Genomic DNA, 14,166 nt, shown 5'->3' with positions numbered 1-14,166 from the left:
GGGGTAGGGTGGATGGAGTTAATTGTCCTAGATGTGGTGAATTTGCGGTAGACAGTGTCCACATGTTTGCCTTATGTCCCAGTTTAACCCCATTGCTGGATGCGGTGGAGCAACGGATGCAATGGCTATTTGGGTATAGGGTCAAACTCTCACCGCAGCTAGTAATGCTTGGAATTGCCGATATCTATATGAATGTTCCCGAAAGGAAACTATTATATATTGCGATGGCCACACTTAGACTGTGTATAGCCACGGTTTGGCTGGATCCTGTCCCCCCGACCCCCCACGAATGGTTTAGTAAATTCATTAATGTCGGGAAGTGGGAACTGCTGATCTTTAAAAGGAGAGGCCCGAGGGCTCGGAGGGAGGGGGAACGGATCTGGGAGCCCCTTATAAATTGGCTGTATCCTGAGAGTTAAAGTGCGCAATTTATTATTAATATTTCTTTTTCTTGTCCTGTCTTGTATAGTCTATAGGTTTTGTAATGTGATTTTTTTTAGGTACTCCATTTTTTTCTGTTTTATTATACTCCTGCAGCCCCTGGGGGGGAGGGTTGGGTGGGGGGGCGGCGGATAACATTGAAAAACGTGGGGAATGACAAAGATATAATGTATGATGGTATTTGTTATTGTATTGTTTTTTTTTTCTTATGGAGTTTGTTCTTATGTCATTTTCCCAATAAAAATATTTTTAAAAAAAACAAATACATGCATACTTTATTGCGGTGTTAGAACAAAAATTATGGTTTTGTATTGTTTTTAGGTAAGTTAGCATTAGCGGTGCCATTTTGTGTACCAGCGCCATTTTGTATTGTGATCGAAACTTATTCTCTGCCATTGGCAAGTAATGGCCTATTCTAGGTTATGTTTCTTCAGAGACAAGTTCTGCCACACTAATGAATGCCCTATTCTTAATAGTGCATACCTTTCCTTAAGATGTAAGGCCTCTGCAACTTGTGTAGTGACAGGCACAGGCAGGATGGCCTTGACTGATAATGTGTGCCTGGCTTCAGGAACAAAACTTACTCCTTTGTACTTTACTGTTCAGCTGAGTTTTTCTGGAAAATTCCATGGTGGGTGTGTCTTTATTGATTCTGAAATGTACACAATGTATAGTTATGCTTTCTGAAGTCAGACTCTCTCTGCAGCACTCTTAGTGACTGGGCAGACAAGGCTCCGCTCTGAGCGAACTTTGAATAAAATTGTTATTGGTTTGTATTGTCAAAAAAAAAAAAAAAAAAAAGGAAGAAGCATCATTTTAATATTTGCTAATCTTCCCCACCAGGATAAAAACAAATGGGACCAGCGATCTATGAGAGAAGTGAGCTTTTTAAGTATATCTTTGTGATTAAGTTTAATAGTCTCTCTAATACTGTTGGTGTAAAGAATACCCAAACACTAATATTTTTGGGATTCTATTCAAAAACAGAGCCATGGAACAGATGAGGAACGCAAAATTTGTTAAGGGTTATTTCTTCAGATTTATCTATATTCAGTTTATAACCAGAGACCATGGAATATTATTGTAATAAGGAAAAGAGTGCAGGTAAGGAAGTGATTGGGTTAGTAATATAAAGTAAGATATCATCTGCATAGGAAGTAAACTTAATATCAGTTTTCTAAAACAAAAAGCCAGTATAGAATGGTGTGCGCCAATTTTTTTTCTAGAAAAGAAGAAGTGAAAGGGGACAGCCTTGTCTGGTACCTCTGTGAAGAGTAAAGTAAGTAGATTGGGATCCATTGACAGAAGTAGAGGGAGCAGAATATAACAAATGAATATATTGAATAATGGAGGGGCTAAAACCGTGCCACCTAAGCGCTCCAAACATGAAGTCCCAGCTAACCCTATCAAATGCTTTTTCAGCATCTAATGTAATAGCTGTGACTGGAGAGTCCATCTTTGAAGCAAGGTGGATGAAGTTAAGGAGCTTTCTTGAATTGTCTGTGATGGATCTACCCCTAATAAACCCAGATTGGTAGATATTGGTAAGATCAGGAATAACTTTATTAATTCGTTTTGCTAAACTTTTTGAATATTTTTTACAATCTGTATTGATTAATGAGATGGGCCGATAATTTTTACAAAGGGAGGGGTCCTTATCCTTTTTTGGGAGTAGACATTGCCTGCGTGAAGGAGCCCTTAGATTCACCCATGGCAAGAAAGCAGTTGATCAATGAAAATAAGTGTGGTATTAAGATGCTCTTAAAGTGAAGATAGAGGCGAACGGTGAAACCATCGGGATAAGGTGATTTTTCCTTGGGCAGAAGAAAGATGGCTTCGAGGATTTCCTTTTCCGAAATAGGAACATCTAGGGAAGAGAAATCTGTAAGATTGTTGGGGGATTTAGGAATAGATTGCAAGAAAGAATCAATTTGAGCAGGAGAAGGAGTTGATTCCGGGGTATACAAGGAAGAGTAATATTAGACAAAGCAGTCAAGAATCTTGTCATCAGTGAACTGACGAACCTCATGAATATCAGTAATGGCTGTGATTTTGAATTTTTGCTTTTAATTTTGAGATAGTTCGCAAGGGATTTGCCGGCTTTGTTACGCCCACCATACATTTTAGCATTACATTTAAGGAGATTATTACATGCAGAATCCCAAGAGTTTTTGTTGTATTGCATTTTTGCTTTAATGAGAGAGGAAAGCGTAGCAGAAGAGTTCGTAGTAAAAAAAAGATGTTCAAGCTCTTTGATCTGTTTAAGAATGTGTGATGCCTGTGAGAGAGCTTGTTCTTCTTCCGAGAAACAAAGTCAATAACAAATAATCTGGCAGTAGCCTTAAAAGCATCCTAAATAAAGTGAAATTGGGACGTGGAGTGAAGATTGTTGTGGAAGAATTCCTCCATGAAAAGTGTGAAATGTTCAGTGAACTGGGGATCAAGGAGGATAGAGTTATTGATGCGCCAACGCCGAGTGATGAGAATAGTCGAGGGGTAATAAATGTCCAATGTAACAGGGGGATGATCTGAGATAAGGATAGAACCTAGTTCTGAGTTAGTCATGAATTGGATAATGTGGTGAGTGAGGAAAATGTAGTCTAGACAGTAGTGTGATGCATGTACAAGAAAAAAAATATGAGAATTCTAGTGTATCAGGATGAGATATTCTCCAGGAATCTATGAGGCCTCTAGAGGAATTAGCTTTAGAAAATGATTTTTGCATCCTATTGGGAACATATCTGGTTTGTGATTTGCAATCTAAAAAGGGTTTATAAGTTGATTGCAGTCACCGCACACAAACAAGTTATCAGTCGCATGTGATGAAAGAAGCGTGGAAAAATCATTCCAAAAAGTTAAGTCTACACCATTGGGGCCATAAACATTGCAAAGAGAATGTTTTTATTATTAACAGTAACATATAAAAACAACCATCTACCATTAGTATAATGAAAATCTGTTTGTAACTGAACAGTCAACAACTTGTGAAACAGAATGATAACACCGTTTTTGTTGTTCACTGCCGGAGAGCAAAGGTTTCTCCCACACACTGTTTACGCAGTGAAGACAAATCTTTTAAAGTGAGGTGAGTTTTTTGCAACATTGCAACTTGACATTTCAGTCTTGCTAAGTGAGATAAAACACTTTTTTAAGCAGTATTGCGTATACCTTTGACATTCTAAGAGAAAACACGAAGACCATTCAACTTTGAAAATTACATAAGAGTAGGCGGAAAAATAGAGAAAACATTGAAGGGTAGGAGCGAACGAAAGAGGATAAAAAGAGGTTGGGAAGATATAGAGAGTAAAGAAAAGTACAAGAGGTAAACATTGAGCTATGTGCCCACCACAGAAATAGAAACAGGAACAATTTGGAAGAACAATAGCAAGTCAAATACTGAGTTAAAAAGAGAGAAAGGTGCCAAATGTGGCAAATGGTAACACGGTTGCCTAAAAGAAAGGGAAAAAAGGAGTGAGAAAAGAGGCAACGACGAAAAGGAAGGCAGAAGAGAAGGGGGGAAGAAAGAGGATATAAATAGAGGAAAGAAGATGAGGAAATGGGGTATAGTCCCCCAAGAGAAGACTGCAAAAAGAAGATGACAAAAAGCCAATTGACTTTAGTCATAGAGGACACTTGACCAAAAAACATTAATGTGGGAGGGGGGCATCAAAGAACAAGGCAACCGCTCGAGTAAGAGACAAGAATAAAAAAGAGAGGTCACCATACAATAATAATAACAAAAAGCGAAGTAACCATTTAAGACAAATGAAGGGAACTTACAAACATTCGGAAAGGAACAGCAGCAGAATGGATTGCACATTAGAAACATCAGGATAACATGAATGAGAATGCAAAGAGGAGACCTGTAAAACAAGGGAGAGGAAGAACAAAGTAATCATTACAGCTTACAGACAAAATTTGGAGGTGAAATTTATTAATACAAAACAGTAAACATTAACAAAACAACTAGGGTTTGTTCACTTCCAGAAGTTCTCCTTTGTGAGTGTGAATGAACTTTCAAAGGTCGGCAGGATCTTCAAAACTAAAAGTTATTTCTTTATAAGTTACTTTAAAAAAACCAGGGATGGTTTGGCCATTGCATACATTCATTGATCTCAGTGCATGTCGGAGGTCTTAGAATTCTTTCCGACGGGCAGCAGTTGGTTTAGAGACATCTCGAGTAAAGAAAACGTTATGTCCAGACCAGAGCATAAGTCGTAAGGTCTGAGTATGAGAGGAAATAAGCAATTATGCCTTTAGGTTTAGAATTAGAAGATGTATTCTTTGGTCCAAGACGATGGGCTCTTTGGATCTTGATATCCTTTTATCCATGTGTTTTGGGAGACCAAGAATTTGAAGGACTTGAGTTTTCAGGAGGTGAATGATGTCAGACCCTTCAGAACCTTCTGGAATACCACAAATGCGCAGGTTATTGTACCTATTTCGGTTTTCCAAAATATTCTGTGGTCTTTTTAAGTTGACTGAATTCTTTAGTAAGGCTATCAACTTTGGCGACAACATCCTGAACATCACTAACTTTTTGTTCTACGTCAGTAAGTCCCAGATCAAGGCTAGACCATTTATCATCCAACCTCTGAAGGGTAGCAGCCGTATCAGTCATGAAAGGATGAATGAGGCGCAATTCCTACATAAAATCCTCAAGTGTGATAGGAAGCAGTGATTTTGACGGAGAAGGTGGATCCTTATTGATGCGCTTACCAGAAGATGCAGCTGGCTCTTTACAACCTCTGGTAGCATGAGATTTGGTTGAATGTGGGGAATCCATGTTAAAAAAAAGTCACAGGAAAGGTGCAACAAAGAACAAAATGCAGGTGGAAAAAGAACCAATTGTTGGTAACGTCGAAGAGAAGTAGCAAAGAGAAAGTTTAGTGCAAAACAGCACCCTGTTGTACCAAAGGATGACAAAAAAGTAAATCCGCTCAATGCAGTGACAGAAGGCATTGGAAAGAAGAGCCCAGAAGGAGCGAATTAAAAGTACAATAAATTGTTAGTGAAGCAGGCCAATAGAACATGTGAATTCTCCCAAGCTCTTTTTAATCAGGCGCTAATTGCGAAGGGTCATCTCGGTGGTGTAGGGGTGGAAGAAATTAATTCTAACCTAGACCAACGTATCACGGAGGCCCTGGACCTGGTGGCTCCACTTGGTGCGGCCAAAATGGGGGGTAGAGCTATGAGATCAGCTCCTTGGTTCAATGAGGACATGCGGGTGGCTAAAGCAGCTTGCAAACGGGCGGAGAGGCAATGGAGGATTGCCTATTCAACTCCCTCCAAAGCAGAGTACATAGACTGCAGGCGTAACTACCATAAGCTGCTTAGAAAGGGGAAATCACTGTACTTCTGCACTAAGATTGCAGAAGCTGAACAGTCCACCAAGGAACTCTTCTCTATTTATAAATCTATTGCAGTAGGGAAGCCCGCTGTGATACCCACGAAACTTTGCACTACGGAGGGCTGCGACCGTATTGCAGAATTTTTTGCTAACAAAGTTACTAACATCTATAACTCCTTTCCTCAGCGGGCAAACACCAGTCCCCCACACTGGGAGGTCATTAAAACCAAAGGAGAACGACAGCTTATCTCCTTCGCCACCCCCTCAACTGAAGAATTAATCCGTATTTGCGGGTCGATAAAATCTGGTTCCCCAAGAGACCCGACGACTCCCAGTCGACTCAAGGGTAGCCTGCAAGTACTCGAACCCCACGTCCGCCACTTACTAGACACCTCCTTCAAATCCCAGAGTGTCCCCAAAGCTTGGAAGCAAGCAATTGTACTACCCCTACAGAAAAAAGCCAATGTGCATTTTGAAAAACTTGACAACCTTCGCCCCATCTCCCTCCTGCCCTATATGGCTAAAGTGGCGGAAAAAATAGCCAACGCACAACTTATGCAGTACGTGGAGGAGGCCTCACTACTCCACGACTCGCAATTCGGCTTCCGCCCCCGTCATTCGACGGAATCGGCACTACTTGTGGCGGTTGAAGCACTACGACAGGGCGTAGATGAGGGCCAAACCATGGCTTTGATCTTGCTTGACCTAAGCGCAGCATTCGACACTGTAGCACATTCCACCTTGCTACAGTGTCTGAATGGAGGTGGGGTTACAGGCGCCGCGCTGGGCTGGATCGGGTCCTTCCTGTCTGACAGGTGTTTCCAGGTCAGGCTGGGTGAATGCTATTCGAGGGAGATTGAGTTGGGCCAGGGCGTGCCTCAGGGTTCGTCCCTGAGCCCAACCCTATTTAATATCTACGTCTCCCCCCTAGCGGCCATCGTGGAGAGACACGGTCTTCGCCTGGTGTCCTACGCCGACGACACGCAGTTGGTCGTCTCCCTATCGCGTGCACCCGGTCTTGCAGCGGACATCTTCAGGAACTGCATGCAAGATCTTGCAACATGGATGTCCGCAAACTGTTTAAAACTGAACGGCAGCAAGACCGAGGTGCTCGTGGTGGGGGGAGGGCCTTCTGCTTGTTCGTCGGCGTGGTGGCCGCCCTGCCTGGGCGATGTCCCTGCTCCTTGTCAGGAGGCCAGGAACCTAGGCGTGTGGCTGGATAGAGACCTTGCCTTTGGTCCCCGGGTTAGCCGGGTGACGGGGATGTGCTTCGGTGTCCTAAGAGCCTTAAGGAAAGTCTTAGACCTGCTTCCCATTTCTGCCCGAAGGACGCTGGTGCACGCCCTGGTCACCTCGCGACTTGACTATGGGAACTTGCTCTATCTGGGGGCCACGAAAAAGGTCATGGGCCGCCTTCAAGTGCTTCAAAACGCCGCGGCACGGCTTGTACTCAGGCTTCCCAGGAGATCACCCTCCATACCTGCTCTTCAAGCCCTCCATTGGCTTCCTATGGAGAAGAGGGTTGAGTTTAAAGCCCTCTCCACATGCCATCGTATTTTGAGCGGTAAAGCCCCTGAACCACTTCAAAATCTGGTGACCCACTACGAGCCTACTCGCAAGTTACGGTCTTCTCAGACCGGACTACTAATGGTACCCAGGGTAAGGAAGGCCCGCATGGGAGGGAGATCTTTTAGATATCTCGCTCCCAGATGCTGGAATGTTCTGCCTCCAGAACTGCGACTTGAACCATCTGAAACCCTGTTTAGGAAAAAGCTTAAAACTCACCTTTTCAGCAGGTAGCTTTTAATGGGAGGGGGGGCGGCCACTCTCACTTACTACAGCGCGGGAACACGCCAGTGGCGTCACCAGGCGCTTTACAAATGCCCAAATAAATAAATAAATAAATAAATAAATAAATTGCGCCAACAGAGTACGCTGTCATAAGAAGATGCTCACATCCTTTATTCCAGTGCATAGATGGTGCTTAAACCATTGCTGAGGTGATTGAAGTAAAGCACAGCAGAGGTGATTTGACAAATTCACCAACTCAGCATGACTAGCACAGGAAAAAACAACAGGTCTCTCTACAGCATTAGAGGAAAACAGCAGCTAAAAGGGCAAAGCATGAAACAGCATTGCAGTGAGGGAAAAAGAAAAAAAAATGCTGCGTGGAAAGGAAACAAAATGGCTGCCGTTTTTCAGGAGAAACAAAATTAGTCCAGAAAATGCTCAAAAGACCACATTTGAGAATTTGCCCACCCATGCCCGAATACTTCTGTGCAAAAACGCTGCCTCGAAAATACTTTTTAATCACTAAAATTACAATATTAATCTCCCAGGCCGTGCCTAACAAAAAATATGGCATGGCTGGAGATTAAGATTTTAATTTTATTAAGTGATTTGCCCAGAATCACAGGATGTTGAGCCAATGAGGCCGGTAGGGCCAGATACTAACTCAAACCTATTCATAAAATCGGGTGGTGATGGACGGAGCATCTGAATTAAGCAGAACACTCCTACCCAGTCAAAAGATCAGGGCTTGATCCATCACCGTTTTTTAGCTCACCGCACCATCCCAGTTCAGAATCTGGCTACATGCAAATTAGTCTGTCCCTGGCACAGTGCATCATGGGAACAGAGCAGACCAAACTACCAAGCCAATTCTTTACTGGAAAGGAAACAAGCTTCCGGGGACCGGTTTCTGGCATTACAGCCGTCTTCGGCCCGGCTTGCTTAAAACCTGATGGTGCAGGGAGCAAGGGACTCCTGTCTGAGCATACCCTTCCACTCATATAGTGGCCAAAACGATTCATAAAAGGGGGTGGTGATGGACAGAGCATCTGAATTAAGCAGAACACTCCTACCCAGTCAAAAGATCAGGGCTTGATCCATCACCGTTTTTTAGCTCACTGCACCATCCCAGTTCAGAACCTGGCTACATGCAAATTAGTATGGCCCTGGCCCAGTGCATCATGGGAACAGGGCAGACCAAACTACCAAGCCAATTCTTTACTGGAAAGGAAACAAGCTTCCGGGGACCGGTTTCTGGCATTGCAGTCGTCTTCGGCCCGGCTTGCTTGAATCCTGATGGTGCAGTGAGCAAGGGACTCACATCTGAGTATACCCTACCACACTTATGGTGACCAAAACGATTCATAGCCTAGTGCGCAAGTTCGGGCTGAATGGAACATTTTTAAGCCCTAAAAAGGAACATGCGCACTCTTGCTGTGCGCTCACCCGGCCACCTGATACATTCTGCACTTGCACTGAACTCTGTCCTGCTGCGGCTGCCCGCCCCCTTCAGAGCCGACTGCCTACTGTGAGTGAGTGAGACTGAGAGAGTGATGGCAGCAACAGCACGCACGCTTGAAAGTCGACTCAGGCCTCAAATTAATTAGTGGGGCAATGCCCAAGCACCCTAATGGGCGCACCACTGCTGGTGACAACTCTGACTTGTCCTAATGTAGCACAGTGGTTTAATATTGCCTGCTGAAAAAACAAGTGTACCATGCAGATCGCAAAGTGGGTTACTGCTTTTGTCAGAGAAATCCTTTTAATACTTGCAATTTATAGATTAAAATCCTAATATTGAAAAGTGAGCTAATAACTGTCATCAAAGTACTGTATGGAATAAGTGATAGAGTTATGATATTTTTCTCCAGTCTTTCATTATTCAAATGCTGTAAAAATGGTTCTTTTGGGTAGAAATACATTCTTATTAGTAAAGAGAATGGCCAACCATTGTGATAAGTTTTAAATGCTTAGTTTGTCAATGCCACTTTACTTATAAGCCACAGTGTGAGTTCAGAAGGGGGGGCTCAATCATGAGATTGCAGGATTACAGCTGCCCCTGCAGTGAGCATGTTGGGTTGGCCAGCTGCTTTGCTATGGCCAGCCCGACATGCCAACTGTAGACCAAGTAACCCATGGATGTGAAACAGCTGGGAGATTGCTGGCACAGGCACCAAGCACTGCATGAGAGGACGTCCAAGATTAGTTGTTGAAGTCCCCCCGTTTCCTGCTCTAGGACGCTGATCGGGGAGAGAATCGCCTGGGGTGTAATATCTGTGGTGAGTTTGGCGCCATCATTTCCCACCATGTTTTCATAGTTCTAGCTGGATATTCAAAGGTATATTCTCTTTACAACTTTATGATGTTTGAATAAATAAAAAAGCAGATTTCTCTGATGGAATTTTCGGCTGAATGTTTGTTTGAGAAATCAACAGTGACAGGAGAAATGTATTTGCAACAAATGTTTTGAGAGCAACTTACATTGCAAATCCTTCTTATATGTGAAAAGCATGTCCTGCCTGACATGTATAGGGAAATTGTAGACACGTAAACCTACAAGAGGTATGCCTCCTTAATAAATTGTCCCATCAACTCACTAAAATACCCTCCCTGATGTTTTCAACATGGGAACCGAAGAGGCTAAGACTGGTCTTTCTCGGAAGATCTCCATCTTGCAGCCCTTTAATGACTTAGGGGCATATTATCAATGGGGTTTATCTCCGCTTTTTTGGCTTTAAAAGCCAAGTAAGTGGAGATAAAGTGATCTTCCTATTACCTAGCTGTCGCTAACACCAGTTAGCGACAACTAGTAGGAGATAGTGACCATCTTGGGCCCCGCTTTGCATGTCAGTGAAATTTATCACTAATGACATGCAAAGTGGGCGTGCCAAGATGTTAGCGACTGAAAACAGTCGCTAACATCGCTATCTCCTATTACCAACTTTTGGAGATATTTGCGCTAAGCGCGAATATCTCCAAAAGCTAACACCTGCCCTGAGCAGTTCTTAGCCATGTTATCCAATGGAAGGTGGATAACATGGCTAAGAGCATTAGCTCGGTAATGCATGAATATCGCTGATTTTTCAGCGATATTCATGCATTGGGGCAGATTTTTATGGCTTTTGCGATAAACCTTGATAATAGCAAGGCATATCTGCGATAATTTCTGGCGATGCTTTGAGGTTCCGTAAAAATTATTACGGCGTTCTGGGCATTACCGAATATGGACGAGTTTGGTATCTACGAACCGTAAATGGCGAGTTCGGCAAGAGTGTGTATTTTCGCTACACTACCTGCCAGGGTTCGTCTAATATTACGGGTTCTTCATCTGAACCCTTGGGTTCCATTTTAGATACGGCATCCATTTTGTTTCTTGCCCTCACGTAGTCAGCGAGCAGGTAACTGTTCGCCCCCTGACCCTCTAGTTCCCAAGCCTTGCGGAAGACGCATATTCCTTTCATGCATCTTTATGGCCGGAGGAATGACACAGCGAAGGCAGATGGCCCAGCTTGAGGGTGATCTGGTTGTACCGGTCTATTGTGACAGCCGTGCAGGCGATGGATCCAGCTCTTTGATCCTACGATCATGCTTCCGATATTACCCTCACCCTCTTTTCTCTACACGTGTCTGACTTCCTTGCAGCTGCCCTTGGCTTTTCTTCTTTGTCATTTACAACTCTCATGGGTGTGCCTAGTGGTGGGAAGATGTACTTTTACAGTTGGGAACCGACATTTCTACTGTAATTATGTTCCGGGATTCTGAACACATGAAAGCGACCCTTTTGAAGTTTTACTGTGGGAACTGAATTGTAACCTTTTGTTCACATGTTGTGCAATGGCAACATTTTGTATAAAAGAGAGCGACCTACATATGCAATTCGAAGCAGACTCGCAGAACCTACATGCCTATGTACTTCTAATGACTCTTGTTTCCCTGCAGTAATAAACGCTGATCTTTGACGCCGAAGGAAGTGTCCCGTGTCTCTGTAGTTGTGCGCCGAAACAGGTATCCCATGAAGGTTATAGGTGTTGTTCCCTGGCACCGCTGGTTCTGTTAAAAGTCCAGTCCTTCAGTTGGCGCCCCACGTGGGGCGACTTCAGCGGTACCGGTCCAAAGCCTGATGATCGTGAGGAACTTCGTGTGAAATCTCCGAGGGAAGGTGCACCCCGCTTCATCGATCCTGTTGTCGAAATAAGTGGCCCGAAGATTTTCCCTGCGAAGATTCCCGCCTCCTGACGGCTGCGACGGACCGATGCCCTGACTGTCGACCTGTCTTCGACGCCCGGCGCAGACCTTACGTACAAGCGAGACGATAGACGGGCCTTCCTGGTGACGCCATTGAAGTTCTGAGTTAAGTATTTGTGGGTCGCTCCCAGTCCTTAGTGGTTGTTCTAGCTTCTCGAAAGCTTTGTTGTAGCCTTTAAGGCTTTGTTGTAATAGCTCACTGAGCTTTGTTATAGCCTCTTCAGGCTTTGTTGTTAGCTCTCCGAGCTTTGTGGTAGCCTTAAGGCTTTGTTGTATTGCATGGTTCCATTGCATTTGTGGTTCTTAGTATTGGTTCTTAGTATTATTTGACAGTTGCAATTGCCAAAAACCGAGGGTTTTGACTTACACGAGGTTTAACTACTTCGGTAATCCTTGAAGTTTGATACTAGGTTAGTGTGCACGATGCCTAGCCATAGTGGTTTGTTTCGTATTTTCAAATGTTGCGCAATGGATTCCCGGTTGGAGGACTCGTGTCCGATACCTCCAGTTGGAACTCCGATACATGATCTTTATAGTCGACATGGGGTGGGTCCTATAATATATAATGATTACTGGGTCCGCTATACAAAGAAAGACGGTGACCTTAGATGGCCACCACATGGAACTTTTGAACTTTCGATTTTAGACAATCTTGAGGCTAAATTATTTTTAAAGAAAGCTAGGCCAGCTATGTTTGATTCCTTTCGGATATGGCGTAAAGAGGCCAAGCAGAAAGAAATCAAACAACTTAAAAAGGATCAAAAACAAGGGTTCGTTCCGATAATGCAAACTATACGAGAATGTAAACAGGAAAAAGAAGAAAAGGAAATGGAAATTTCTACTAGATTGCATCACATGAAAATAGATAAATGTTATCCGGTTTTACCGACTAGTCTGGATAAGAAAGGAGAAGATTCGAAGGAGGATTCCTTGTTATCGTATTTAATGAAATCACCACCTCCTTATGTACAGGGTGCTACTGCCCCTGTACCTCCTCCTGTTGTTCCTCCTGTTGTTCCACTTATTGCTCCAGCGGCTGCGGGTCAGCCCGTTGTTAACCCTACGTTTGTTCCACCACCTGTCCTTGTTCCTACTGCCCCTGTACCTGTACCTTCGCAGACTGTTGTTTCTGCTACTCCGACTACCTTGTCCGTTCCTACTATGCCTTCCTTCACCTCCAGTGTTGTTGCCCCTGTTTTTCTTTCTCCTTCTGTTCGTAAGCGTGTTCCTAACTCTGTTGCTACCCTTTATTCACCACTTTCTGGTCCGTTATTCCCGTCTGATTTATCTGAAACTCCTCAGAGACGGAGTCAGATCCCTAGTGGTAGGGAGAAAGAGATGTTAGTAACCATGGCACATAGGTGGATAAGACATCCTGCTAACTACACTCCTCGTGTGGTCTTTGACACGTTTTCTCAGTTTAATGAGCCTACGCAGAGATTCGTGTTTGAAGAGATGTGTAACTTTTTGAGGGAAGAATGGTATAACGATGATGTGGATAATGTACCGCCCGACATAATTGAACTCCAGAGTCATTTTTCGAACGGTATGATCGTAGGTGAAGATGTACGACGTGCCGTGGAACGCTTGTTAGCAGTCAGATCCACAGCGCATTCTCGGGTATCATTAGATGATACCACTGAGAATTGGAAAGCGGCTCCTGGTCAGTATCCTATGAGAGAGGTTCCGCCACTTTGGGTGCCTGGTGACCCTGGTGCTGCCCCTCCGGTTTTACCGCATTTTCGAAGAGTGTGGATACACCTACCATGGAAACGATCGGAAGTTTTGCAAGTGAAGCAATCCTTGCCTGATCCGCGTAAAAATCCGGCTGGTTATTATAAGGAGTTATCCCAACTGGTGGAAGCTTCTGTTATGAACCTTGCCGACATCGACATGTTGTTCGGTAATGTTGTACCGCAACCAGTTTGGGCGAAAATTCGTCAAGCCAACCACGCAATTGAGCTAGGGGGTGATTGGGCTGCACTGATAGCGGCTGATGCATTACAAGTTGGAGGGGCTAAGCCTGAACAGCTGATCTTGGATTTGCCTCAGAAAATCATTACGCTCATGAAAACTCTCATGCCAGCGATGAAGGTGAACTGGGATAAGTTATCAGCTTGTAAGCAAAAGAAAGACGAGAGTGTCTCGGATTTCTTCACAAGGTTTGAGGAAGCATTTGTCGACCACAGCGGCCAGGACATGGGCGCTGAGGGAGGCCAGCGGTTATTTGTTGACAAGTTCGTGTCGAATTTGTTGCCTGAGCTAAGCAACAAATTGAAGAATTCAGAAAGTGCGTGGGCGGTTTCAACCACTGCACAGATATTAGCAACAGCCCAATA

The sequence above is a fragment of the Lissotriton helveticus genome, chromosome 2_1 (genome assembly GCF_964261635.1).
Source record: "Lissotriton helveticus chromosome 2_1, aLisHel1.1, whole genome shotgun sequence".
In the NCBI taxonomy this organism is placed as follows: domain Eukaryota; kingdom Metazoa; phylum Chordata; class Amphibia; order Caudata; family Salamandridae; genus Lissotriton; species Lissotriton helveticus.
The sequence above is the reverse complement of the archived record's forward strand: the minus strand, read 5'-3'. Positions refer to the sequence as shown.